At 41.9% G+C, this 26,888-nt stretch overlaps 1 protein-coding gene and 1 long non-coding RNA gene across 2 annotated transcripts in view; both read right to left on the bottom strand.

Moving 5' to 3' along the window:
* LOC134443921 (protein NLRC3-like) overlaps positions 1–26,888 on the bottom strand; it is a 36,859-nt gene that overhangs the window by 7,094 nt on the left and 2,877 nt on the right. The gene's annotated exons all lie outside the window — the stretch shown is intronic.
* On the bottom strand, positions 10,945–12,944 carry LOC134443935 (uncharacterized). Its single transcript, XR_010033786.1, has 3 exons — positions 12,410–12,944; positions 11,057–11,118; positions 10,945–10,969 (listed from the first exon to the last, which is right to left on the bottom strand). It is a non-coding gene; the product is annotated as an uncharacterized LOC134443935 (long non-coding RNA).

Here is a 26,888-nt window from a genome sequence, read left to right as displayed (position 1 = left end):
CCATTGTGCACTTGATGTAGATGGTATGATTATCTTTAAACTTCATTAAGGAAAACATTTGGTATTAATCCCCACTAGATTGTGTTCATACATGCTCAGCTGATATTTCTCTCACATTGTGGTACAGTATGGCATATACTGATGAATAAAATATAGACATCATACGTGTTTTCAGCAAATTTAATCATCATTCTAAGACAGCAGTGTGCCAAACTGATGCCAGGCGCAGGGTGTTTCAGTGATGGTGGAGGATGGGAGGTCCTTAAGTACCATGATCAGGGTACCTCAACTATGGTGAGAGATAGTGGGGCAGGACCAAAACACATTCACAATAATAAACAAGGTTGGGGGAACATCAGGAGCATGTTTAAGGAACCAAATATGCAACCAACAAGGTTAAGGGAACCATATGGGAACGGCAAAGGAACAAACATGACATGAACAGGAATAAAGTGACGGTGAGAGAACAATAAGGGAACGGAATGGGAACTACACATATAACATTCTAGGAACGAAAATTAAACTTTCCTGCCAACCAAGTGAGAATGGAAAAATAACCAAAAATGACTCTCTGGGGACGTACCCAGAACTAAACTGGAACCAAGGGCTTGTGTTCCAGGAACCTTCGTAGAACTAAAAATTGTTAGTAGGGTAATCATCCAATAGATCATATCCACAATATCAGAACTCAGCTCTGGATACTTTTGGCACAAAAAATCTGTAAATAAGTACACCCCCTATGCTTGTTTTAGCGACATTGCATGAGTGACCATGTTCAGACTCAATTATCTCCAGAACTATTTGTGTCAGATTCATTATGTTTTAAGGGCTAAGAGCCCCAGACCTGCATATCATACATTATAATTTGCAGCACCGTAAGTCAAATCACACCATAATAATGTGCCTCTACTTTTTGTAGTTATCATATGTTCTAGGGTTTCCAAATGTCTGTAAAAACCTCAAAGTTCTACATGTAAGGTTCATCCTTGGTAAATGGTCTGATATGTACCATGTCTTTCACATCATAATATATCTAACAAAAGGCTCCAATGGTTGTTGAGATACAGAGGTCCAAAGATGGGAAAAAAATAATCCGCACCAATGTTTGGAGCAATATTTCCAATGTATGACACTAGTTAGGAACTTTCTGTTTGGTGTTTCTGAAAGAGGATGTTTTTTTTTAACAACATATCAAAAAATTGGGATGGTGTTTTGCCTCATTCTTTTTATAACGTACTTCAAAATCTCAATTGTCTACAATTACTTGAAGCTATGAGAACCATTTCACCAACCGACTTGTCGCAACTCTAGAATCCATGGCTCTGATGTCACCTTAACAGTGAAAACAAGATGGCTACCCTGTGAATGACAAAGCAAATTCCAGGGAAACCAAAGCACTTGAAAATAAATTGATTGATGCCACACAGCAAGAATAGCACATTGCACATGGCTTTGATAGACATTAATTATTTTAACCCTTTAAGCGCCACACTTTATTTTTCAAAAAAGCTGAATATTGGCATGATAAATTCAAATGACTGTGGCTTGACAGTGGTAACAGATAGAGCTTGACTGTCAATTAGACAAATATTGGGGAAGATCCCAAGACTATTTTGGGAGTAAATATGCATACTGAATTAGCATATTCTGACGTCATATGGTGGCGGCCATTTTGAATTTTTAATAATTTTTGGAAAATATTGATAATTTTCAATAAATTATTGAATTTATTTAGCAATATTTGACATTCCATTACTATCACATAGTGCACATACACTATGGTCAAGGAAATAAGTATTTTTAGGCAGAATACATATAGTATATATTTTTAATATTGCAATAATATAATGCAGTAATATTGAAATATATAATGCAACAATTACTACTTTTGCCTGGAGGGCCGAACATGTTTGTATCTGTAACCTGCACCTTTTTAGATTGTGAAACTTTCACAGAAAGGGTCAACACACATATTAAATTCATATTTATGCCTATTTTTACATCTGTATAGCCTACTATGGCCTTTGGAGCAGGCGCTGTATAGGCAGTAAAATGGTTGATCATGGCACAGTCTAGCTCAGTGACTTCTACAGTTTGTCACTTACATTTCACAAAACTAATGGGCAAACTGTCAACATAATGGGTATGAAATCATAAGTATCATGTCCATAGTATTGTGTCCAACGTAATTGGGCTACGTGATAGCCTGACACCTGAAGCCGATCAGGAACACAATCCCCGCTCCCTCGCGTGGAGAGCGCAGCGCCCTTCCACCCTCTCCCCCGTTTGAGAGAAATATATCGCCACCTCTTTCGTCTTTATTTGCTGTTTTACTGATTTGTATAACTCTTACAAAGACAGTCAAAACACTGTGACCAGTCTGATTGTCAACAACGAGTCTAAAACATTTATGTTTTAGGGTTGCCTATGTGTCTTCTCTTCACCGTGCGTTCTATTACCAAAACCTCTCCATACGGAGATATGTCCACGTTCGCCAGTTTTACTGCTTCACCATAGACTCTGTGAACTACAAAATGACGTAATCGTAGTCTTGTTTGAAAGGGTAGCATGTCGGCCAACTACTGGTAGGGGGGATGAACACCATTAGGGGTATGCCACTATTTTGGGGCTCAGTACTGTTAAAATCCCTTCCCTAGGTTTAGTAAGGAGGAAATTGGTCCTATTTTTCACGTCAGTGGCTGTCTTGTTTTAGACTCCCTCTGGAAGGCGAAATATAGCTAAGCTAGCGAGAGTCAATGTAAACACGTAGCACCACCCACCAGTGGCGGATCCAGAAGGCATTTTTTGGATGGGCCAGAGTGAAGTTGCGGTGGGCAACCCCTAAGTGACAGTGATATTTTTGACGGGGTTTTTTTGGGGGGTCCTCCCCCAAGAAAAAATGATTTTCTTAGATGCAATTTCCTGCATTTTAATCAACCAGGTGTCCGGCTTAATGCTGTGCCCGACGCCAGGCACTGAAAAGACGGGTGGGGTCTGTCCTAAAGACGAACGTCTGACCACCATAAAAAAAAAAACATGGAACCATACTTTTGTTTGTAAATACTGAACGGTTCTGTATTTCAAGGGACTGAAAGGTCGGCAAGCATACAGTCCTATGCGCTATTTGTGCACCAGACTACCACTTAATTGCCAACAAACAAGTAGCCTACACATTTTATCTGTAGGCTACTTGCAGACACCGAATACCAATACTGATAGCTTTACCCCCAGGCCTACAGTGCATTTTTTTTCTTAAACGGTAAGATCGCAGCGCCCTCACATGTCGCAAAGTCACACAGACTTCTCCTCGTCATAGTAGCCCAGCCCACACATATCGTCAGCCGAATTTGCCTACAGCATAACATAAGCCAGCCTACAGCAACAATGCATTTCTATTCTAGGCTTGTCTGTCGTGCGCAATATTTGGTAAACGAAATGAGCACACATTGCTATTCTTATTCACAGGATTTGGGTAGCAAGGGAATTTCAGGAATATAGTAGTGCACTTCATTAGTTTCTTAGCGGGTGCTCATCATTATTATTTCTTTCCACATGTTTGACAGGTTATCAGGTAACAAGCTGCAATTTGTTCTTCTATCCCCTTCTCTGCAAACGAGGCTACTCATGTGGCTACACAACGCTATTTTGCTGAGAGTAGGAACGTGCACAAACATCATCTTTGAGAAAATAACACATCAATAGTTTCTGTGCTCATCATTTCTTTCTATATATGTGATAGGTCAGCACAACCAGCAGCAAAGAACTACACCACTGTCTCAACATGGCAAACTCAGATAACTCACCAGATCACTTCCAGCGCTCCATCTGGCAATGAATAAATATTAGCTAGGTGTGGCTACTTTGTGAATTCGTTTTGACTGTAATAATTAGCCATGCTAGCTCCCCGCTTGACATGCCACTGTTCCTAACATTGGCATTCAGCATTCGGCCTTAAATTATTACAGAACCAGGACCAAGGTTTCAGTAGCTTAAGCTTAATGATAATGTTCCAACCCATATGAAAATATTATTTTTTTTAAATCTCCCAAACGATCTTATCCTATACCTGACCAGCAGCATCCCATGAGCTAAATCTGTTCATTTGTTTTCGTTCTGAATAGCTTGGACCACTGACTTGTACAAGTCAGTGGCTTGGACAGCTGAGCTAACAACAGAAACAGCTAACAAGAAGAAACACTAATAGTACCGCAAAACAAACGGCAGATGACAGACCATAAACCTTCATCATTGCTAAACCAACATAAGATAAGGGGAAAGTGAGATTTCCTACCTTACACCTTCCTGTGGCTTGAAGGATGTTTTCAAGAATGGCCAAGACAAGTTAATATCCATGATTAGTCCTATCCAATGAATGGTTTGTAGATAAGCCTCGAATGGATGCTAAGATGACAGGGAACTATTAACTTCATGGGAGATGGCTACTCAAAAAAAAACCTAATCTGTTAGAGAAAAAAGGGACTCTGCTACTCTACTTATCAAACTTTTTTGGCAGCTGTGATTGGATTGCCGTGCAAACGATTTATCACGGCCAGCATAGAACGGACACCTGATTGGTTGACTGTAGAATGATGAGAGGCAAGTCGCAATACCGGTATCCATTTTAGTAGGAAAGTTGGTATTTTGGCTTACAATATGCACGTTTATCAGCTGTGGAAAGAAGTAACGCTGGAGCAAATAGGCATATAGATTACTATAGTCAATATTTGATTTTATGATGCATACGAAATATTGTATTATGACCTTCTGACTGGGCGGGCCCAACAGCCAATCAGGGTGGGCCTGTCACACCCAGGCCCGCCCAAAGATCCGCCCCTGCCACCCACTACACATGATTTGAGAAACATTTTTTTTTACTCCTAATTGACTGGCGATACACGCTCGCTTATACCGAGTACACATAGCAAAAAAAGCTCTCCTAATTGCCGTCTTGGCAGTTGGGATTGTTGGGACTATTTTTTGCTGACCGCGAGCCCTGCGGAGTTTTACATTCCGGATTACTGCTGCTCCACAACAGCTGACGAGCTGGGCTGGCGAGGAAGTTGAATCTCACATTTAAATGTATTAATACATTTATCTTTATTATTTATTTAATATGTCCATGAAAACCGTATAACAGTAGGAGGAAACCACATGCAACCATGCGAAGACTTTTATGTGAACCAGCACAATTCAACTAACTGAAAAATAATGGCTGGCAATGGCATGTCTGACATTGAGACAATGATGCTGGACCAAAATACTAGCTTTCTTGGCTGAACCGGCCACCAGAAGTTGGTGATGAAGAAGCCAGTTAGGCAGCAATCTGTGCTTTTATTTCCCTACCATTGCATCGCCCACTGACCGTGAACACGTTCCATCATATCTGGTGATGACAAAGCCATCTAGCGCTCGGGCATAGAAACGAGTAACGAGTAACGAGTAACGAAAGCAGCACATGAAAAATATATCGGAGTAAAAGTATTAATTTCATCAGAAAAATGTAGTGCAGTAATAGTACAAGTATGAGGAAAAATATTACTCAAAAAAGTACAGATACTGCAGTTTAGTACTTAAGTACAGTACTTCGTTACTTTTACTTCGTTACTATACATCTCTGGTAGTAGTAGTAGTAGTAGTGGTAGTGATAGTAGTAGTCTTGGAATAAAGGAGTGGATTAAAGAATTGTAGCACTCTTGTTTGCAACAAGGACTCCCATCCTAAGCAATCTTTCAATCAGCACCTGTAACTTTATACTTGCTATAAGCTTGTGTCTTACTCGTTAAGTTACCTGCTGTATTTGCTTGCATACAGTATTTAATATCAGGTTAATATTGAAGGTACAGAAGTTCATATTGGCACCAGACAACTGTGCGGTTCGTGTCACATTGTTTCTATCTAATACAGCTGCTTGCATCATTGTAAGAATATCCCATTGCAATGCTAACAAGCAGAGGTACTCTAACCAGAGATACAACACTCGGCGGCCATCTTGGCTACGCGTCGGGGCTTCTAATTCAGATTAGTAAGACTTTCGTGAATGGGGAGTTAATGGGGAAATCAAAATGATCAACCCCTGTACCTGTCCTCTGCCAGTGTGAAGAGGACACTGGCCACCATCAACCCACGCAAAGCAGCTGGCCCAGACAACATACCTGGCCGAGTGTTGAAGGATTGTGCAGAAGAGCTGAAGGATGTCTTCACAGACATCTTTAACATCTCTCTGGAGCAAGCAGTCATCCCATCACTTTTCAAAGCTGCTACCATCATACCCGTGCCGAAGAAATCATCACCATCATGCTTCAATGACTACCGTCCTGTAGCACTGACGCCCATAATCATGAAGTGCTTCGAACGGCTAGTCCTGTCACATATCAAAGCCACCCTACCCCCCACCCTGGACCCCTACCAGTTCGCATACCGAGCCAAGCGATCCACGGAGGATGCAATCTGCTCTGCCCTCCATCCAGCCCTCACCCACTTGGACAATAAAGACTCATATGTGAGAATGCTGTTCATTGACTTCAGCTCAGCATTCAATACCATAATACCACAACAACTCATCAGAAAACTGGACAAACTAGGTTTCAGCACCTCCCTCTGCAACTGGCTGCTGGACTTCCTGATGCAGAGACCACAAGCAGTACGGGTAGGGAATAACACCTCAAGCACCCTGACCCTGAGCACGGGGGCTCCGCAAGGTTGTGTTCTCAGCCCCTGCTGTTCACGCTGCTGACACATGACTGCACAACGACCCACAGCACTAACCATCTAGTGAAGTTTGCGGATGATACAACACTGGTGGGCCTCATCACTAAGGGCGATGAGACCCACTACAGAGAAGAAGTAGACCTGCTGGCCAGATGGTGCAAAGACAACAACCTCCTGCTGAATGTCAACAAGACCAAGGAGATTGTTGTCAACTTTCAGAGGGTCCAAAAACAACTGCCACCACTGACCATCGACGGTGATGCTGTGGAGAGAGTGAGCAGCACCAAGTTCCTTGGAGTGCACATCAGCGACGACCTCTCTTGGACCACCAACACTACATCACTGGCGAAGAAGGCCCATCAGCGTCTCTACTTCTTGCGCAAACTAAAGAAGGCAAGTGCTACACCCTCCATCATGACAACATTCTACAGAGGAACCATAGAGAGCGTCGTGTCCAGCTGCATCACAGTGTGGGGAGGAAGCTGCACGGAGAAAAACAGGAAGACACTCCAGCGTGTTGTGAACACAGCGAAGAAGATCATTGGAGTACCACTCCCCTCCCTGCAGGACATTTACACCGCACGCCTCACCCGAAAAGCACTGATGATCATCAAAGACACAAGCCACCCTGCACACAAACTGTTCAGCCTCCTGCCCTCTGGAAAGAGGTACAGGCGCCTCCGTTCCCGTACCACCAGGCTTGCAAGCAGCACGATGCATCAAGCAATCAAGATACTGAACACTCAACCCACTCTCCCTTCACTGTCAGCCTCTAGCCAGCCAGGCCACTGACAACGCTCCCCCCCCTCATCCCCACCACCATATCTGCGACTGAACATTCCACCTGCACTACTACATCTGTGACTGAACTTTCAACCTGCACTAACTCAAAACATACACATGCACACACACACACACACACACACACACACACACACACACACACACACACACACACACACACACACACACACACACACACACACACACACACAAGCACACTGCACTTTCTGCACTAAACCCAAACATACACACACTGACACACAACTCATACTCACACACATACACACACACACACACACACACACACACATACACAGGTACACACACACAGACGCACACCGCACTTTCTACCTGCACTAAACACACACACACACACACACACACACACACACACACACACACACACACACACACACACACACACACGCACACAAAACACATACAAACACACACACACACATACTGCTGCTGGTGTATTTAAATAAAAACCTTTTTTTAATTATTTATTTCTTCAAATGCTACTATTACTATGTCAGAACGCTATAAAGGACTTTTAGGAAAAAGAACAACAAAATACCTCCTCTTAATGTATGTTCTCTACAAGTCTTCTGTTGTCCAGTCTTGCACTTTAAATGTCTGTATGAGCAATGTCTACGTCCATACTGTCTATGTCCATGTATGAGTACTGTCTATGTCTATACTGTCTATGTCCTTACCTAGATTAGTCTATGTCTGCATGGGAGAGCAAGAAACGCAATTTCAAATTCTTTGTATGACCAGTGCATGTAAAGAAATTGACAATAAACTTGACTTGACTTGAAAAAAAAAAAAAGTGGGACAACTGAACGGTACAAATCTCATATGGTTGGAATCGCGGTGAAAAACTGGTTCTTTAGGCAGTCTTAGAATGACCGCATACATGAAAGAAACACTTTAAAACAGCGTTTTTCTTTATGCTATTTTTGAACTGCGCATGCGCAACATTTCACGACAACGTTCTGTTTTGCGGCCGGTGGGAGCAAGTTCCGTCGACTTCACCTCTTCCGGCCGGCTGTCAAACGGGCATCCATTCCAGTCATCGTACAGAAAAGAATACTGGATTTATTTTATGATAGCCTAAGCAGTAAGCACAATAATAATAATAAAAATAGGCTATGGAATAAATTAATGATGTAGCCTGCCTCAAAATTGGTGTTTTAAATTGTGATAACATGTTGCCTATAAACTGACCACTATGACCAACGGTGAAAAATAGGCCTATAAGAGAAAAGGCAAAACGGATCAAAGTTGAATGTCTTGCAGACTTGCTCCCGTTTTGCTTTTTCTTAGCCTACTTATTTGTTTTCAACCATAAGAAAAACCACAACGGGTGTGCACATGTCTATGCACGGCTGTTTTTGTTTCCGTGATTATCTGTCCCTTTGTCCTGCACCTGCGTTTTGGATGGGCGCAGAAAGGTCTGCTAAATTCACCATGACTTCCAGGTGGTTTTCCTACACAGAAAACTAATAACTCTCCATGTTGCTAGCATAGGCCTACATAGGCGACACGAATTCACAACCACTTGTTGGTGTCAAAAGTAGGCTAAAAGGGAAAGTGATTTTGTGATGTAGGCCTATTTAAATAACTACTGTTAAATTAATAGTGTTAGTAAGCTACAACTATTACATAGCTATTACACCATTTACTGCATTGTAGGCCTACTGTACAATTTGTACATGAGATGGGCCTGCCCTAGATAGACTGTTGTTACTGAAAGACACTGCAAGCCTAACAAGGACCCACTACAAACTTCATCCAACTGCAGAGTTAGCTGATGGTCAGACTACTTAGCCTACACAGGTCTACTGGTTACTCAGATAAGTTAGGCCTACTTGTGTGTGTTTTTTTTTTTTTTACTTTTGTCATCATGTCCTATATAAAAACAAAATGAGAACTTGTGTATTGGAACTGCTATCAACACAGACGTGAAAAGTGGCTTTGACACACCCAAGACCTGCCACCCAATATGACTGCTGAAGAAGCAAAACAAGGCGACTACATGGTCTGTGAAGATCATTTCAGGCTGAAAATCTGCATTTCAAAGTATGTATACATTAATGCTATACCAAATGAAACTCCTTAAAACGCACATGCACCGAATTAACTCATCACACAAGTACATTATTGTAAACACTGAGGTGGTAAAAACATGTTAAAGCACAACAGACACATACGTATTTATATTGTAGGCCATTAAGCAAGTAGAAGTTTTTATTTTGCTTTGTGATAAATTTACTATTACTGTAACAATATAAAAGTACAGTTAGCATTAGTGTTGTCGTTTTCTCTTCAAGGGTCAAAGAACACGTCTGACTCCAGGTGCTGTCCCCATCCTCGTCAGGCAACAGGTCACCCCTGTTCAGAGGAAAAGAGGTAATGCACTTAATTTCAATCCTAAAAAAATCCAATACTCTGTTAATAACAAAACCCCCAAATGTCCAACATTAACATTTCATTCAATAACATTGGTCTTATAATACTTTGAGTAAAATGGTTAACAACAAAAGCGTGTAGTTTTGGTTGATATTACCGAGGAAAATGTGGCGTATTTTAACACACCAAAAAGAAGGTTAACCCGGTAATCATTAGGGAATGTGGCAAAACAGAACGGTGGATAAAACCTCACTGCAATTGACATTTTAAAAGACAGAAGTTGCGTCATGAAGACCACGACAATCCCACAATGGCAAACCAGAGGCCAGATGAAGCAATTCTTACTTTATGGGAAAGATAGCATTAAAACCAGCGGTCACATCCACAATGAGGAAAGGTTCATCTTATGTCAAGCAGTAGAAAGGGGACATTTTGTGTGAAGGGCTCACCTGTATGCAGGACAGACTGAGGCTTGAGCCCTGTGACTGTCATAATCATGTGACATTTTATGTGATTTTTATTGTCAAAGACAAATGTTGATGTCTGAAATCGCCAAACGCCAAAGAACTGCAAGTAACTGGCAAGTCCAAAACTGGCAATGTTGAATGGCATGATGGCCAGACGAGGCATGACCAAGTACATTCCCTACAACTTGTGTTGCTTTTCAACATTAACCGTTAATATATGGCGTTAGATATTTCCAGTTACCAGAATGGCAAGTGATGACTAAATTGTGCATTAAAGGCTCAGTGTAATGTCATGATAGTGTAGTACTGTGGTTAACTTTTCAATAAGTTATCTGTGGCATCACTGAATATATAGCCACTGGTCCCTTTCTCATTAATAACACAGCAAAACCCTTCTGTTGGTGATGACTCTTTTGAACTTACTTCACTATGGATATTTCCTCTATGAGGCAGAGAGCAATGCAAAGTAGAAATGCCCACATACCACAACAGTACTTGAGTGCAGTGCATATGATTTCTTCACAAGTTCCAGGCCATCTGCTGTTTTCCAACACATGATGATGGTGGTGGCGTGGAATCTTGATCACTTCCAAAGACTGTAATTCACACAGAACAGAAACATTAGGAAATTCTAAACCATATGCCAATTTGTTTCCCCCATATTCATACAGCTGTCAACATACCTATGGACACCAAGGAGGATCCAGAGGAGCATGTAGGCACATCAAGCAACCTGGAGCCACTGCTGCAAAAAAGACAAGACAATGGATGATCAATGGATGAACAACTGATTCTGTGACGTCTATCTGTCCATACAGCTGTGCACACTGAAGGAGGGAAAGTGGTTCTGTGACTCAGTCCATTCCAAGGAATAGGCAGGAGTTTTTTTTAACAGCCAAATTGCCTTGGCCAACTACCTACATCCTACGTATTACTGACACAATGGTGTCATAGATCATAGCTGATCCCTTCCATCCAGCACATCGACGTTTTACGCCCCTTATGGAATCTTGAGAACCTGAACATCCTGGTTTAGAGACAGCACATAGCCACTGGCCTGACTGGTCTGACATTTGAACCTGCTCTGAATTATGACATGCCTATAATGTAATATTTTGTATGCACATCACCATTCCACTTCAATAACCACTTTAGCAATTTCAAATGTGACTTGACCACTGTTCACGGTGTATATGTGTGTGTCCACAGCTGTCTGCCATGCATGCGATCTGTTGTTTCTGTCCATTAGGCCTATAGCCTGTATGTTGTATATATATTGTCTATATAGCCTTGATGTTGGGATGTGCCAAAACAAACCTGTCAACCATGTTGGCATGGAAATAATAACCTCATTAATTGTTGCAGCTTGAAAAATAAATGTCTATTTGGATTGCATTTCGTTGTTGATTCATGATTCTTTACAGCAACCATCGTAGGCCTAGGCCTATGAAATAGAGCTCTACACCGGAGCTATGGTCGGAGGGTTGTGCCACTAGTCCACAAGTTTGTCAGTTCTACATGCACGCGTTTTATACAAATAAGTAACTCAAATCAAATGTACAACAAGCCATCACCTGATTCATGAATGCCAACCATCACAATTTCGCGGTGTTCTCAAAGCTAGAACCAGCCAACTGTCCAAAATGCTGGCGAGATTTCAGTTTGGCTAGAGCTCTAGAACCTAGTCATATCCACTTGCCCCATTAGATATGAGCGTGTTTGGCCCGTTATAACTTAAAACTTCTAGCCATTTTGGCTGGTCTGCTTAGAACACAGGGGATTGGGAAAAAACACAGCATGTTGCGACATGGATTGTCTTACGTTGCGCACGAAGAAGATAGCTTTAAACGATGTGTTGCCTGAAATAGTGTTTAATATGCCTGCCGATAACCGATGCATATTAGTTCTGTTATTAAGCCGTATGCTAGCGAAACCGCCATCCCATTTGGCAAAACACGACATGCACAGAACACAAATCGGAGACTAAAGTAGCCTAATACCCGCACTCACATCAGTATTTTCTCCAAAACACATACCTCTTCGTCCATGAGAAGATTTTCAAAACAGCTGTCTCTCTGGCTGAAGTTTCCACGGACGGCAAACAAACCACATGGCCACCAGCAAACAAACCGATTAGGTACGAGCAGTCGTAAAGGTTTATGTTTGCACTTGCGTCGAGGCGTCGAGATGATTGGATCAATGCCGGCGCAGCTCAGCAACCGATTGGCTCTTGTTGCCAAGTAGGCGGGAGATAAGCAGGCATTCGACGTTTTGGCGTTACGATTTCACACCGTTTATTCCTATGGAGACATTCGTCAGTGTTGTATCTCTGGTTAGAGTACCTCTGTAACAAGTAGATTAGAGGTTGGCAGCAGTGATTACAACAATCATGGTTTTGATGCTTGTACACAATGTTCATTACTTGTAAAGTTTGTCATCACATTGATCCAGGTGAGATGATGGAAGCCGAAAGGACAGTACGTCATCATGAACAAAAGCGCATGTAGATCAAACCAGCGGTCTTAATGGTGTTCATCCCCCCTACCAGTAGTTGGCAGACATGCTACCCTTTCAAACAAGACTACAGTGGAGGATTGGGGGCGGGGCACAGTTCTACAGTCAGGGTACCTTTATCTTGGTGACTGTTGGGGGGGTGGGACGTTTTATGGTCGCATAGGAAAGTAAAAGTTGATTAGAGATGACACATAGGAGGAGACCGTTTGTAAAGAGGTATCCTGATTGTAGAACTTCTGCCCCCCATCATCCTCCCCTGACCGAAGTGCATGGTGCTAGTATGCTTACTGAAATCAATATCTCTGTTGTTCTTCAAGGTGCTCCTCATTGAACTGCTAATGAAGGAAGATTGAACACAACAATATGAATGCAGATGCCTAAAGCATCATCATTGATGTGGCAAGCTATCTTGTAAAGTCAACTCATAAGATGAATCTGGTGATTGAAAGTCAAGTGTGGATTTAATGTTTTGTCACAGGCCAGACCAATAAAAGTTCCTGACTTGTTGCATTCATTTCATTTTTTTTTCAAATATTAAAACACCATCAGCAATAACAACAATAGTCTTAGTTATATGGATTATGTTATTCCTGCTTTGTTGCATCAAGGAAATCATATCAACGTCTTGATTTTTTTTCCAGAGGTTGTTCTTTTAATGACTTCTCTCAAAACGGTACTTCTCTCAACCATCTTGAATTTATTGCTATGGTAGCGCCAGTGAGAACATGTTGCGTAGGCACTTGATCATCTGGCCGATAGTGCACTTAAAAAGATGAGGCCAGAAGCCCAGAAAAAAAATCAGAAATACTGAGCTGAACAAGCAGGGGTGTTAACAGCTTTGGCTGGGCCCGGGATAAAGTCGTCTGAAGAGACCCCTTCCCAATACATGCAATGTAATGAGTACCCAATCTTGATTCCCCCATGTCCTTGGCCCAGAACAATTCACCACTTCCGCCTCCCGCTGCACTATTTGATCACAGGCTTATGTCCCACAGCAATATAGTCTAGTCACCAGAGGGGGGTCACGCGCACCCCCTGTACTTGTTGTCGAAACCTATTTTTTTAGACTCCTCCATATGTCTAATTTACAATAAGAGATGTTAGCATTGCTGCAAATTGTCCCATGGGTGTTTTTCAGGGCTCATCTTGGAAACTGTGCAATAGCGATTTATACAATTCTGACATTTGACTATTCACATAACTTTTGAACCAGACATGGTACAAAGACAAATGAGACCACTTTTCCATGTAATTCTAGCATGGGGAATTGATTGGAAGTGTCAGTAGGTTCATAAAAATATGTTTAGACTACTTTCTAGGAGAAAAATGACTAAAATGTATCAAATATTCTAGAAATTCTGACAGGAACTAGTGTGTAGATTTTCAAAAATGGTGTAAAGATGACATTCATTGCAAGTATTTATGACTAGAAACATTCTTTGACTCGAGGTGACTACCATACATGCTGTCATTAACATTAAAACATCCCTGCCACCTTTTAAGGCTATGCTTAGTCATGGTTGATGCGAAAACCATAATATTAGCAATCGGATGCATTGATGACTTGACCCTTCCAAAGCATCCAAAAACAGATTTTTCAGTGGTTTACAATAGTATCAGAAGTACTTAGAACATAATAAATGTTTACCCAGTTTTTGGTGACAAGAAAGGCCTCAATTTCAAGATGGCCGCCACCAGGCCCACAAAATGAGCATTTTCTGAAAATTACCATACAATGACCAGGAATAGTGATGTTTGATATGTATTGTGATAATATGATATTCTTAATACCATGCTTACTTGATGGGTAAGTAATTATGAATACATTTTGATATTGAGGAAGTCCATTAGCTACATAAAATAATCTTATTGAATTTAATTCTAAGATCGAAATTGGTGAAAAATACTGCCATGTGTAGGCTCAGAATCTTGTGTAGCCAATACAGATAATAATATCAATATAGGTGTTTTACCCCATGTTTCTGACTTGATCAGTTCATGTTCATGATGACTTGACCCTTCCAATTTGTATAAACAAAAGGACATCAAAATTATATATTCAACATCTGCACCGTGTGCTGTTCATAAAAGATGTTGCAGGTAGCATAACATTCTCCATGTTCTCTCCAGACTTTGTCATGTCTGTCACATGTCTTCAGTGTGAACCTGCTCTCATCTATGAAGAGCACAGGGAACCAATAGTGAATGTGCCAGTCTTTATGTTATCTGGTATGCAAATCGCTCCCTACAGTGCTGCTTTTTAGGAATAGGCCCCACTTGTGGACACCAGACCCTCATACCCTCCTAATGAAATCATCCTCATCATCCTGAACCTCTCTGGAGCTTTTGAGACAGTTTCTAACACCATCCTCTTGGAATGGCTCTCTGAGTTCACTGGATTAAGGATACCCTGGATTGATGCTCATCTTGGATTTATCACTATCAATTCAGTCCCACATCAATTCAGTCCCACATCAAAATAGTCACCAAATATGCTTTTTACCATCTCAGAAACATCTCCAGACTCACTCTCAAACTCTAACACACACACACACACACAGCAAAGCAACCTTGGGTGTTTTGAAAGTCACTAAATAAATACTGTAGAATTGTTATTGCTCCTGAGCATTTGAGCATTTGACATTAGTGGCCTAAATAGCTGATTCTTGCAGGGCTCCGGCAATCCCACTGCCAGGTTGTAAGCCGTCCTATGGCCTCCTCCATGTCCCTTGGTGTACTGACATGTCTCCTGACATATCTTGCATGTTCTGGACATTGTGCTGAAGGACACACCCAACTGTCTTGCCACAGCACACATAGATGATTGGATATGTAGCACTAGCTGAGCAAATGTTCATGATGGGTGGTGAAGCACTTACCCATTCCAGTTTACACAGGAAGCAATGGCATTAATGGGCTTCATCAGTGACAAAGGGTTGGTGTCCCAGTAGAGAACCTCACTCATGCACCTCTTCAGGGATTTTCTGTAGTTCACTCTCTCTCTATACCAGTAACAAACCCTGTGATGGGTGAAGAGTGTGAAGGGTGTTGGGCGTGCCCTGGGTATTGGGTTGTTGTGCCTGTACCACATTTACAATGTCAACCTCCTTCCTGAGTCTCATCACCCCATGGCGAGGATATCCACCAGAGCTGTGTCATCTGCAAACTTCCAAAGAGGATTGGTGCTAAAGGTTGTTTTGCACTGATGAGAGAGCACACAACCTTGGGCCCTGAGCTGAGAGTCATGATGAATGAGGCTCTTGGAATTTGGTGCATGCCTAAAGAAGTCTTGAAGCAAGTTGCTATTGATACCCAGATTGTACAGTCTGTAGATGAGGTACTAGTGCTGAATGCTGAATTGCCATCCATGACCAGCATCCTCATATGTCAAGAGTATTCTCTCATATTAGTTTTTTTGTACAGATGTTTTAGAGCTGGAAGGACGGGAGAGATCACCTCCTCTGTGGGATATTTGGCTGAGTATACAATGTGAACAAGAAGAGACTAGATGGATGGATTTGTTTTTAGATGTGCAACATTACTAGCCCTTCAAAGCATTTCATGATGCATGCGTCAGGATAGGAATGATTTCTTTGGCACAACTTTGATGGTGGTCGCTTTAAAACATGATGGGATCATGGCTTGTTGGTAAAGAGAGTGTTTAGCAACTCTGCTCTGTCTTTGAGCACACAACATTGGCCATTGTCTGGACCAGTTGGTTTTCATGGGTTGATTATGGCAGACACAGAGTCCGACACATACAGAGTCTGACACAGACACAGTGTTTCTCACTGATGCCTGGAGAGAATGGTGGTCAAATCTAAAGCTTTCATTTTAATATTAAATCAGAGTGCATCCTAGGGGGTATACTAATTAGCTGATTTAGTAGGTTAGAGGTATGTCATCTGGAGCCTGGACCCCTGATGTTCTTTACTAAAGGATAACAATAGGCATATCTATTAGCAGGTTTACCACTCATTGTTGGTTAACAGAGTCTGGTTTATCATTTAACCATGTTCTCAGTATACCCCCTGGCTTAATGTTACTATAGATACTCAGAGTTCAGAGTATTTGTTGTGTCTTTTATTATGCTTGTGATGGAGTGACCATCAGTGGGGTTTTGGGTGTGTTCTGACTAACATGCCAACGAGCCTGGCTCTTTGGTGTAGCGCTCAGAGCCTCAGTTTACTACCCCGGAAGGTCTGGGTTCGAGTCCCAGGCTGGACAACTCTACTCCTCTTCGCTACAAATGGTGTCAGAAGTGGGATGCCTACCATGAGGCCATTGGAAGCATACCCATTATTTGTGAGCTGTAATTGCAGGTGAGGGACCCCCAGGTTTGGTGACCCCGGTGTGAGGGACCCCAGTGATGGGTGAAGCATTGATGATGGGGCACACTGGATGGGAGAAGCATGATGGGCAGTTGCGTGAGGGACACCATGAGTGTGTGAAGCGCACCGGTGCGCTTCCAGAAGGGGAAGGCAGTGTGATGGAGTGACCATCACGAGGGTTATGTTCTGACTGACATGCCAACGAGCCTGGCTCTTTGGTGTAGCGGTCAAAGCCCCAGTTTACTACCCCAGAAGGTCTGGGTTCGAGTCCCGGCTGGGCAACTCTACTCCCCTTCGCTACAATGCTATTGCTACAGGTGTTTGGGCATGTTGTGTTACCATGGAAATTGGGGTGGCTTCTTCTGGTAAATTACAGCAATGTGCAGGAGCTGGCTGGTGTGTTGCATGTTTTAAAGCAATAAAGGGTGAATTTGTTTGCGAGAAATGATATGCATTGTGCTGCCAACACCACTTCAAGGAGTTAGGAAATACCAAATGAAAGTATTCTGATTCTAAATCTTCAGAATTGCTGGAAAGTGGGAATTTTACATTGTTGTTAGCAGTATACAATAATGCAATTACTCAGAACATGAACTGATCAAGTCAGAAACATGGGGTAAAACACCTATATTGATATTATTATCTGTATTGGCTACACAAGATTCTGAGCCTACACATGGCAGTTTTTTTCACCAATTTCGATCTTAGAATTAAATTCAATAAGATTATTTTATGTAGCTAATGGACTTCCTCAATATCAAAATGTATTCATAATTACTTACCCATCAAGTAAGCATGGTATTAAGAATATTATATCACAATACATATCAAACATCACTATTCCTGGTCATTGTATGGTAATTTTCAGAAAATGCTCATTTTGTGGGCCTGGTGGCGGCCATCTTGAAATTGAGGCCTTTCTTGTCACCAAAAACTGGGTAAACATTTATTATGTTCTAAGTACTTCTGATACTATTGTAAACCACTGAAAATCTGTTTTTGGATGCTTTGGAAGGGTCAAGTCATCAATGCATCCGATTGCTAATATTATGGTTTTCGCATCAACCATGACTAAGCATAGCCTTAAAAGGTGGCAGGGATGTTTTAATGTTAATGACAGCATGTATGGTAGTCACCTCGAGTCAAAGAATGTTTCTAGTCATAAATACTTGCAATGAATGTCATCTTTACACCATTTTTGAAAATCTACACACTAGTTCCTGTCAGAATTTCTAGAATATTTGATACATTTTAGTCATTTTTCTCCTAGAAAGTAGTCTAAACATGTTTTTATGAACCTATTGACCCTTCCAATCAATTCCCCATGCTAGAATTATATGGAAAAGTGGTCTCATTTGTCTTTGTACCATGTCTGGTTCAAAAGTTATGTGAATAGTCAAATGTCAGAATTGTATAAATCGCTATTGCACAGTTTCCAAGATGAGCCCTGAAAAACACCCATGGGACAATTTGCAGCAATGCTAACATCTCTTATTGTAAATTAGACATATGGAGGAGTCTAAAAAAATTAGGCTTCGACAACAAGTACAGGGGGTGCGCGTGACCCCCCTCTGGTGACTAGACTAATACGCTTTACAATCATTAAAAGAAATGAGGCAAAACACCATTCTATTTTTTTGCTATGTTGTTAATAAAAATATCCTCTTCCAGACACAACAAATAGCAAGTTCACAGCTGGTGTCATACTTTGGAGGTATTGCTCTAAAAAAAAAAAAAATGTTTTTTTTTTCATGACGCCACTTTGGATGGATTTGAGGGATGCATGGCACACTGCATTGAGTTTTGAAAAGACATTATACAAATAATGGGGAAAAACACGATCCCAATTTTTAGATATGTTGTTAATAAGAATATCCTCTTCCAGAAACAACAAACAGCAAGTTCACAACCGTTGTCATATATTGGAAGTATTGTTTCCCTCCCATGATGCTGACTTCCTGGAACTATTTTGGAACTATGCCATTGGCTCCATGAGCCACCATATTTGTGTGAAAATGGAACACGAAGATCAAGGGGATTGGCCACCATCTTAGGATGGAATTAAGGGATATGTCAAAAATTCTGAAATACTGAGCTGAACAAGTATAAAATCACCTATTTGGGATCAGAGATTTTAGGTTTTAGTGTACACTGACTTGGCTATTCATTTTAGGTGTAGTAAACCCAATCTTTCTAAGGTAACAGGGCTTCTAAGGTACACCTGCATGTCACACAGGAATGAGTTTTTAAAATTCATTATAAAAATAATGGGGCAAAACACCATCCCAAGTTTTAGATATGTTATGAATAATAATATTATCTTTCAGAGACACCAAACAGCAAGTTCACAACTGGTGTCATACATTGGGAATATTGCTGCAAATAATGGTATAAATTAGTTTTTGCCCATCTTTGGACCTCTGCATCTCAGCAACCATCGGACCCTTATATTAAATATGATGTGATGTGAAAGTCATGGAACATATCAGACCATGTACCAAGGATGAACCTTGAATGTTGGAATTTGAGGTTTTTACGGACATCTGAAAACCCTTGCAATTTTAATTTCAAAGAAAAGTAGAGGGCCAGCATTAAGGTGTAATTTGACGTACAATGCTGCAAATTGTAATGTATGCTTGTCAGGTCTATGACTCTAAATAATGGACCTACCACAAATAGTTTTGGAGATAATTAAGTCTGAATATGGTCACTCAGGCAGTGACACCAAAACAGGGGGAGGGGGTGTCCTTTCTGATAGAGTGGAGGGGTGGTTCTCCTTATGTCACGCACCGTCTCCTTAGTTTTTATGGAATTCCGCTGCAGCTAGTTGGTCCGGCACCAAGTTATCCACCTGTCGCCTGTACTCCCCATCCTACCCACCCTTGATACACCTCACAATTGCCATTATCATTATGGAAACTTGCATGTGGTAGGTATAAGTGATGTAGCAAAAGTAGGTGGTATAGGGTGAACAACACCAAGGAGAACACCATTCCTTGTGGCTCTCCAGTGCTGCTGACCACAGTTTGTGATGGTCATTTAGTCTGATGTACTGCGGTCATTTATCCAGGTCACCAGAGCTGTATCCACCATCTGCAGAAGTTAGTCTCTCAGCAAAAGTGTCTGGGTGTTTGAGGCACTACTAGAGAAATCAAAGAACATTATTCTCACTGTCTCCTTTGTCAAAGTGAGAATTTTCCCTATGTAGCAGTTACAGGATAACGTCCACAACTCCCACATTATCCTGATAAATAAACTGTATGGAATCCAGTGCATGGCAAACCTGGGTTTTCTTTCTGTTGAGCAGCAGTACCCACTCAAATGTCCTCCTTATGTGAGAGCATCTGGTCTGTAATCATTGGGGTGTGGCTTTTTGGGGACTGGTATGACAGAAGAGGTCTTCTACTGTAGGCACTATCTACAGGTGCCTTACCCGTTTGTAGACTCTTGTTGAAGATGTGTTGCAGTGGCTCAGCTACCTCTTTTGCACAGGTTGTAACCCCTTAAGACGCGGCTTTATACATTTGTTGTTACCAGTATGGCAATGACCAAGTCGTGGTGCATTACAACTGCAATGGGTTATGTGATTCCTGAAAATATAGGCTTTCCAGGCTTTGTGTAGGCCCACCTTTGCCCCCATCTGTGTAAATAGCTCACTGTGTCACATCCAGGAAGTAGGGCTATGTATGTGTAGGGTATGTACGAAGCATGTACAGTATGCAGGGTGTCACCTGGGGTGGAGATCATTGTATGATCCCCAGATTAGGTGTGTGTGTGTGTGTGTGTGTGTGTGTGTGTGTGTGTGTGTGTGTGTGTGTGTGTGTGTGTGTGTGTGTGTGTGTGTGTGTGTGTGTGTGTGTGTGTGTGTGTGTGTGTGTGTGTGTGTGTGTGTCATATTGCTCAGTATTCAGCATGCATTTCAGCATTTTGATTGTAGGCTGAAATTCTATTGTCTTTCTGGGCCTGTTGATCACCAACTAGAGTTGGAGTCCCCACAGATCCATTGAGTTTGGTTGTATTTTCATGATTTTTGCTGTGGTATCACTATACTGCTTAATAAAAAGAATGGCATATTGTTTGATGTCATTTAGATCATAAAATTGAGCCAAAATCATGTACAAATGTGGTTTAACAATATTTTCTTTATTGGATATCATCAGTAGATGGGTCCTTTGCACCTGGAAAGCCTTTATTGACAGCTTACCCAAGCCACTAAGGATTTCAGGTCATTTTTCATTTTTCTGAAAATTCTCTCTAAAAATGAAGAGTACATACACTACAGTCATCGCAGATCCATTGATTTTGGTTGTATTTTCATAGTTTTTATTGTGGTATCAGTATACTTCTTAATAAATAGAATGGCATATTGTTTAATGTCAAAACATGAAGAAAAACTTGATTGCCAATGAGGTAAAGATGAAAATATAGCAAAAAAGTGAAAAAAACCTGACTAATTTTTAAGCACAAAATCGAGTCAAAATCCTATTGAAATGTGGTTTAAGAATATTTTTTTCTATTGAATGTTGTCAGCATGTGTGTCCTGTGCATCTGGAAAGCCTTTATTGACAGCTTACCCAAGCCACCAAGGATTTCAGGTCATTTTTCATTTTTCAGAAATTTCTCTCGAAAAATGAAGGGTACAAACATTAAAATATAAATATAAAACTTTTTTTTCGCGATATTTCCGCCCGAGCAGACCCTCCAATTATTTTTCCCAAGGGATAGAACTATCAAAAAAATCACAAATAAAAAGTATGGCAAGTCATCTCAGGTCCAACCCAATTTTGGGACTTTGGCTCCCCGACTAAGTAGTTGAGCCAATTCTTTGGTGGAAGTATGTAGGATGGCTCGTGAGGCTAGTGCTTTCCTATGCTGTGGCATGATGGGGTGGCAGCATTAGGAGAGAAGATGCTGGACGGCTTGACAGGCTGGTGAGGAAAGCAGGGTCTATTGTAGGCACAGAACTGGACGCCCTCACAACCACAGCTGACAAGAGGACACTTAGCAGATTGGACTCTATTTTGAACAACTACAAGCACCCACTGTACCCAGTCTTTGACAACCAGAGAAGCCTGTTCAGCTACAGACTGTGCGCCATCTCCTGCAAGACAGACAGGCTGTGGAAGTCCTTTGTACCCAGGGCCATCCAGCTATTCAACATCGCACAGAAGGATACACAAAGAGAGATCGTCATAGGGGACTGGACTGCATAAACAAACCCCACTCCTACACACTTCATCTGCATCCCATGCTTCTACCTGGACTCGTTATCCTTGAACTCCTCTTCACTTGGTGTCGCGCCAGACCAGGTCTGCTGCTGATTTTTATTTTAACTGCACTAGAAAAAACGCATGGGGGAAAAAATAGAAAAAAATGGGAGGTGTTTAACCTGCGCTAAGCGCAAGCCACTTAATTAGCGATGTGCGCGTTGGCTGATCAGCGTCAGCTGTCCCTAGCGCAGCTGATCTGACAACGCGGCAAAAGTCAAACTCAGGTGCTTTTAATTAGGTTGCCTCCCTCCAGTTGGAAAAAGACACTCTAAAGGGGGATTCATACTAGTCGTGAGTGGCGCTAGTCTCCTTCATACTTCACTCACGACGATGGCGCGCGCCGTCACGTGACCTAAAATTTCGACACGCCCCCCGTCGTAAGCTCAAAATTCGGCGCGTGTCGCCACGTCGTGCACACGAGGATTTTTCTAACTTGTCGTGCGCCACCAGCGACCATGCAGGTAGGCAGACAAAGCAGGAGTTGCGAAGAGAGGCTACAACTACTGTAGGCTACTACAGAATGGATCCTGCATCATTTTGAGGATAATAAAATGTCCTAGAGAGTTATTTTATCTTCTCTCTTAAATGTTGTTCAGTGAAACAATTGTTTACTTTGTTCAGAAGCACGTTGTGTTCGGCGATCTATTTATAAATTCTGCTGCCAGAACAATGCTCTCACATGGTCTTGGAATGATCTGGCAATGTAGGCTACAACAAAAAAATATATGTTTCAATGTGGTAAGTCACAAGTCAGACGTTCAGTAGCCCTACAGCAGCCGTGTTTGGCTTTCTATTTTATACATCAGTAGAACTCACGCTGCGAGTTGCGAAAAATACTGCCGTTTCTCTCATGAACAGCAGAGGGCACTTCCGACAATGCGAGCAAGGCGCTTTTGAAGTATGAATAGTCTGTCGCAAGTGATGACGTCATTAATGGTTCTCGCGCCACTCGCGACAAAGTGCGCACGTGAAGTATGCAGAGCCCTTAAGAGTCACACACAAAAGCTTGCTGTGCTTGACTAATGCTTGAAAATCCTGACACTGAAACTTGGAGAGGCAGCCGGTAAGAACTTCTGAGTTTGTCCTACATCGCGGTTGTTTGTGTAAACTTGTTTGTAGCGAGATGTGATGCGCTATGGCATTTAACCAGTGTTTGTCTTGACTGCATATGGTAGTATTGGTCTTCGGACTGCTGTTTCCTTCCTTAGTTACAATGAGTGAAACAGTGAAATATTGTAAAGTTAATAGCCAGGCACAAGTTGGTTTGATTCACTAACGCTCTCTGTTATTTAATGCTGTTGGTTTGAGCCGACGCTTGGCAATTGCATCCAGTTAGTAGGGTTGCCTATGGTCAAAATGATAAATATTTAATGTGTATGAATGCTCATTTTATTCACATCAAATTCTATTTTTCTACAGAAATGTATTTTTATGGCTAATCTATAGTGTATTTATATTACAAAGTTTATCTTTGACATATTTATATTAAGCATTTTTGCACATTACATATTTGCACTTTGCACAAACTGTAATGAGAGAAGGTTAGGTGCATGCATTGGGAATAGACACAACACTAACACGGTCACACCACACGGGGGCGCCGCCTGACTTGTGGGTCCTTGGGCCTACATAAAGGGTCAGGGGTCAGATGCAGGGGAGAATCACTTGGGGCACAGACCAGGTGAACAGGTGAGCGGAGCAGGCACCTGTTACTCGCACGCTGGAGCCAGTTGGGCCAGTGTTGGAGTTAGCCTGCGTCCACGGATTGTCTACTTGCATGCTTGGACTATGACTTGGCGGTGGACGGTTTTTGATGTACTGAACCTGTTGGGATTTTATACTCTACGTGGGGTTTTCCCCACATCGTTGAACTAACTCTGTCGGAGAGCAAGCTTGGAGGGAGCTCTGGCCTGAGCTCGCCGTCCATGGAGGACGCTGCTTGGGTTGGTCCTGGGAACGCAGGTAAGCGGCGCTCCTGACACTCCAACCAAACATTAGCATCTTACACGCCAACTAACACGTTTTTGCACACACTAGCGTTAGGATTTCAGGCAGGGGTCGGCAGCTACTTTACAACAAACGCACTGCTCTTTACTGCTTACTAATATGTCATGTTCTTTTTCTGCTATATCTCCCTTCAGGTTTTTTACCTGCCTAGCAAAGGGACTAAAAGGACTAAAGACCTACTCTGTTGTTGATTGTGATGAACCTTATATGCCTTGAACTCTAAATAAAAAGACAAAAAAAGGAAAAGGAGAAACTAAAACGGAACTCAGTAGTCCTGTCCATGCTTCATGCTTGAGTGAATTCCAGTGCCTTCAGCTCCACCAGTGTCACCTTTTCAAGTTGGGGGAAAATGCACAGAGGATAAACCAAACAAACCAAACAAAACTGAATAACAAACTGTGAGGATGTAAGCGGTCACCCCCATGTGGGGGGTAAGGCAATCATGAAGATGGGAGGAAAAACGGAAACGAGGGTCAGAAATCCAAAATATAGGTGGTATTTTATTTTTTACAGTGCAGTCTTAAATGTCCAAGTGTAGGCAAAAATCCAAAAGTCAAAATCCAACAAAAAATAGCAAAAATAATATTTCAGTTCCAAAAGGTGCAAAAAATGTACATATACAAAAATGATGCTGAATAATGCTTAAAAAAAATGCTAATAGCTTTTAGCTCCGGTATAGCCAAACAGCCCAGTAAAAAGTGTAGCAAAACAGACTTACATTTTTCAGATAGCCTCACATCAAGCCTCTGGTCCTTCCCCCTCTCTCCCCAAGCACAGAATGAGGGCCTCTTATATAGCAAAACCCATTACCATTAAATCAACCAATCGGAGCCCCTTGACACCCCATTGGTCCTACTCCCTAAACCACCAATCACATTTCCCCACATAATATTTACAATATTAAAATTGGCCAAAACAATATCAAAATACAAATAGATTAAACCCCCACCAATGACATGTCATAACATAATAACCAAAATGACAAATAAACAACTAAATGGTGAAAATAACAAACAAAATGGATCGTGGACAATAGGACAGTTTGATTGACAGTTTGACATGTGCAGAAAAGGTTCGCTCTCCCAGCGGAAGCGCTTTCGCTGTGGAAGGATGGAGGCGGAGCTGGTGTGTGTGCAGTGGACTGGTGAGTGGAGGAATGGATGTTGAATGTTTGCGCTGAGTGAATGAGTGGACTGGCAGGGAAACTGTGGTGCGTTGGGTAGTGGAACATGCTAGCAGGCGCCTCGCTAGATGCTGTGGATGTTATGGAGGGACTGTTTTAACGGCAAAGAGTGAAATATGAAATGCGATGAATGAAATAGCCTCGTGGTTAATGGCGTCGCCCGCGACGACCAAAACGGTCCAAACTTTTCCCCCCAAAGTCACAACATTCTCCCCAACCAAACCCGACACAACAAAGTTCATTTTCAGGTTGCACAAGTCCCGAATCAGTATTGTGCGTGTGTGTGTGTGTGTGTGTGTGTGTGTGTGTGTGTGTGAATGAATGCGAGTGCTCCGTTTGCGCAACCGAGAGAGAGAGAGAGAGAGTGTGTGTGTGTGTGTGTGTGTGTGTGTGTGTGTGTGTGTGTGTGTGTGTGTGTGTGTGTGTGTGTGTGTGTGTGTGTGTGTGTGTGTGTGTGTGTGTGTGTGTGTGTGTGTGTGTGTGGAGTGACGCAAGGGGCGACTTGTGTTACCCACCCATCTCTTTTTCCAAGGAATACAATGGACATTGTACTAGGCAGAGAGACTACGGACAAGTTATGGCCACTTTGTCTTGGCTTCTATGTGCCACTCAGCTAAGGCACATGTGAACACTGTGGACACTTTACAATTGATATTTTGGTGTGTGTGTGTGTGTGTGTGTGTGTGTGTGTGTGTGTGTGTGTGTGTGTGTGTGTGTGTGTGTGTGTGTGTGTGTGTGTGTGTGTGTGTGTGTGAGTGAGAGAGAGAGAGAGAGAGAGAGAGAGAGAGAGAGAGAGAGAGAGAGAGAGAGAGAGAGAGAGAGAGAGAGAGAAATGCCTTGGCAAAATGTATGTAACAGTGAGATATATATGGTTATTTTATGTGTAAGTATGTGTGTTATGTCTCATGGGCAATGTCTTAATTTATGTATGCGTGTATGCTACTTGACACCTTAATTTCCCCCTGGGATCAATAAACTCTACTCTACTCTACTACTCTACCTCCATCACCACTGCACTCTTAGTCTAGCAATATTTAAGGATTAGCTATTCATGAAAAATCTAGCAATATTAATGCAGGGAAGAAAATCTGTTAACAGTTAACAGTTTGTCCACTAATATTGCTACAAATCCAAAGGACAACAAATACATTACCCATACAAGTGAGTACTGTTACTAACCAAATTATGGAATTGTGTTAGCTGTTAACCT

The sequence above is a fragment of the Engraulis encrasicolus genome, unplaced genomic scaffold (assembly GCF_034702125.1).
Source record: "Engraulis encrasicolus isolate BLACKSEA-1 unplaced genomic scaffold, IST_EnEncr_1.0 scaffold_39_np1212, whole genome shotgun sequence".
Classification (NCBI taxonomy): Eukaryota; Metazoa; Chordata; class Actinopteri; order Clupeiformes; family Engraulidae; genus Engraulis; species Engraulis encrasicolus.
This window is presented reverse-complemented; position numbering and strand designations above follow the sequence as displayed.